This window comes from Neomonachus schauinslandi, chromosome 13 (genome assembly GCF_002201575.2).
Source record: "Neomonachus schauinslandi chromosome 13, ASM220157v2, whole genome shotgun sequence".
Classification (NCBI taxonomy): Eukaryota; Metazoa; Chordata; class Mammalia; order Carnivora; family Phocidae; genus Neomonachus; species Neomonachus schauinslandi.
The window spans coordinates 64,164,994-64,168,365 of record NC_058415.1 but is presented as its reverse complement, the minus strand read 5'-3'; the positions used below and the strand labels follow the sequence as shown (position 1 = coordinate 64,168,365).

Sequence of the window (3,372 nt, the reverse complement as noted above, 5' to 3'; positions counted from 1 at the left end):
ATAAATAAATGTCACAATAAAGCCATCTGTGCAGTATCATTTTTCTTTTAAACTCTTTTTTCAGGAATGACAATGTATAGCATCTCTCATTTTGTTTGATTTTCCAACAACGATTCAACCTTTTTACAAAACAGAGCATCATCTCCTTGCAGACAATAGCAACAGGCACTTTCCCGGCAGCCTCTGTAATGTGAGCTGCCTGGAGAGATTTAGACTTTTCTACTCTGTGGCTTCTTCAGAGGCATTCAGCAAATGAAACTGTGCTACCCATTTGGTGACAGAGTGACCGTTAGCTGGAACATGGCCTTCTCCTTTTTGGTGCCAGCTTTCTTGTGGGCTGCTTTGTGCAAGGACCCAATCCTGAATCTCAGGAATGATTGCCGAGGTTGGGCTTTGGATTGATACCACCTCTGAGAACAGAAACATACTTAGAATTGCCCAAACCCCCCAACACCTGCCCCAACTGTGCCTGCCCAGTTGGGCTAAAGAGCACAAATGCCCAGTAATTAGTTGCGCATCTCTCTTGGTATTGTCACCAAGACAAAGTAAATTCTTAAAAGTCTTGCCTCATCTGTCTTCTAGGATATAAATTCCTTGGGAACATAAACTATGTCTTGGTTGGGTCTCATTGTGGGCTCTTGACCCAGCCAATTCGCAAATGTTAATTGATGTCTTCATATGTTGGTCAGGATGGGTGCCTTATGCTTTATAGTTAGTTAACTCTAACAACCACTTTCCCTAAAATGAAAGATTGATGATTATAGGGAGACTTTGTGTACTTTGGAACACATTGCAGAAATAATCTATTTATGCTAATTATCATGTCTCATTCCATAACATTTTCACAAAGTGAAATATTGATTTTTAAAAATAAAAATAACCTTGAAAAAGTGATAGGTAACATATTCTGCACAGAACTGATAAAGAATTATTTTTTATTAATCTAATCTCATTACATAAATATATTTGAGAAAATATTTTACAAAGGTTTTTTTTTTTATAAATTCTTCTCAGGGTTATATTTTTCTAAGCACTCTGACTTAGAAAAAAATAAGGTCATCATACTGTCTTATTTCAAAATAAATTATTAAGTTAAACAAAATTTGGAGTTAAAGTGTTGATGCCAGGATATTCATCCATCTCAGCCACAGCCAAGAGCTTTCATTATGGGCCGAGTTCTTGAGAAAATCTGTATGTCTTAGGGCTGTTTATGTCATTGCCCCTTTGAACATTTTCAATATTTAATTATGAACTTTAAATTTGTTTATCTCACAACTGTATTCTATGTAGCAACTGAACATGAATTGTAACCAGCTGGAGGAAAGAAATAGAAATATACTGTGATAGGGGCGCCTGGGTGGCTCAGTCGTTAAGCATCTGCCTTCTGCTCAGGTCATGATCCCAGGGTCCTGGGATCGAGCCCCACATCGGGCTCCCTGCTCTGCAGGAAGCCTGCTTCTCCCTCTCGCACTCCCCTGCTTGTGTTCCCTCTCTTGGTGTATCTCTGTCAAATAAATAAATAAAATCTTCAAAAAAAAAAAAAAGAAATATACTGTGATAACCTCTAAATATAAAAATATCAATACATCAGTGTTGATAGTCAATAACAAGTAAGTTAGAAGCTATTAAATATGACCATTAGATAATTTCTCAAGTTCGATAGTTTTCATAATCTATACAGCAAAATTGATACTTGTGTCATGACCTAAATTTCAAATTCTGTTTTATAGAAATTAGAAAAAAAGGGGATCAATTATAGAAATAATTAAATCACTTCTGAGGCTTGCCTCTGGAATAAAATCCCTGGAAGTCTTCTGTTCTTTTCCAACTCTACAGTATACTAGGTTCCCAACGATAAGCCCATAGGGCATCAGAATAGTTGATCAATGATAAAATATAATGGTTCTCAAACTGTTACGAGAAAGTGTAGCGTCCTGTGGAAGTACATCACTGACTACTGCAACAGCAGAGAGAGGCCAACGACTCAAGGATCCCAGCTCTCCCATGACTTTCCAGCCAAGTGGTGCCATGTTTGTCTGTTTTATAGATTGTCCTTCCATCTGAAAGTTCTTTCTTTTTTCTTTTTTTTTTTTTAAGTTTTATTTATTTGACAGAGAGAGACACAGCAAGAGAGGGAACACAAGCAGGGGGAGTGGGAGAGGGAGAAGCAGCCTTCCCACGGAGCAGGGAGCCCGATGCAGGGCTCGATCCCAGGACCCTGAGATCATGACCTGAGCTGAAGGCAGATGCTTAACGACTGAGCCACCCAGGCACCCCCTGAAAATTCTTTCTTGGGAATTCACAGGGGATGAGGAGTTCCATTGATAAAACTATTGCATTAATTTAATGATGATTTCATAGTCGAAGTAAAGAATAGGTCAAATCAGTCATTTATCTTTTTAACTTCTTTTGGCATTCTAGACAAAACATAATTTTAGATTAGATTTAACTGGTTACTTAAATCAATCCACAAAATAAGAGAGGGATTAATAGGGACCAAAAGGAATGTGTTTGTGTCTTTAAGTGATTTAATATACTGAAGAACAGAGATAAAATTGAAGAGGACTAGCAAAGTAAATCAAGTGGTAGAGAAAGAGAAAAGAATGTAAAAGTCAAAAGTCCAGTCCTAGCTCCAAGCTGTTCCAGGTAGAGCATCAGGGAGCAACTACAGTCTAGCAAAAGCAAATAGAAGCCATGTTTTGAAGACCTGTATTACAGGCATTTCATGAGTTTGTAAGACATGAATCTGAAATAGCTAGCAGCTTGGTTCTCAAAAGATCTCTGAATCATGTGCAGTTACTTAGGTGAATGGGTCAGGATCTCATCATGAGACAGGTGGAAGGGAAAAACCCAGCCAATATTTTCTCTAGCAACAAATGAGATGTGCAATCGGGAAATTTTCGTGAAACATACCAAATGGGTGATGTCAGTCAAAAGACAATAAGGCACAGAATTTCAGTATTCTGATCAGGTCTCAGAGATGTGGCACATCGGTATGTGAAAAAGGGGTCCCAACATATGCAGAAGGGGAGGTAGACGATGATGAATACACAGATAAAAACAATGTGAGCAACAACAATCATGGCTAATAACATATTTCTGAGTGACCAAACCAAAGACAAGGCATAGATAGACTGGACAATTCTTCTTTGGCCATTGTTTGGTACAGTCTCATTTCCAAATCATGTAGAGTCTTTATAGTTCCTAAGGACAAGAATTAACATATTCTTTTATATATAAATTTAAAAAAGAGCTAAAAGTCCAGAGGGGAAAAAATGTAAAAATATGTTTTCACTTCAAGCTTTGATTTAGATATTTAAAGTGGGAAATGTTATCTTTTTAACACTGATTTAGGCTTATCACTGCCAAGAT

The 3,372-nt window shown here is 37.5% G+C and overlaps 1 pseudogene; it reads left to right on the top strand.

Annotated features, from left to right (window-relative positions):
* The first annotated feature begins 2,694 nt into the window (after window positions 1–2,694).
* On the top strand, window positions 2,695–3,129 carry LOC110581797 (annotated as a pseudogene).
* Window positions 3,130–3,372: the final 243 nt, after the last annotated feature.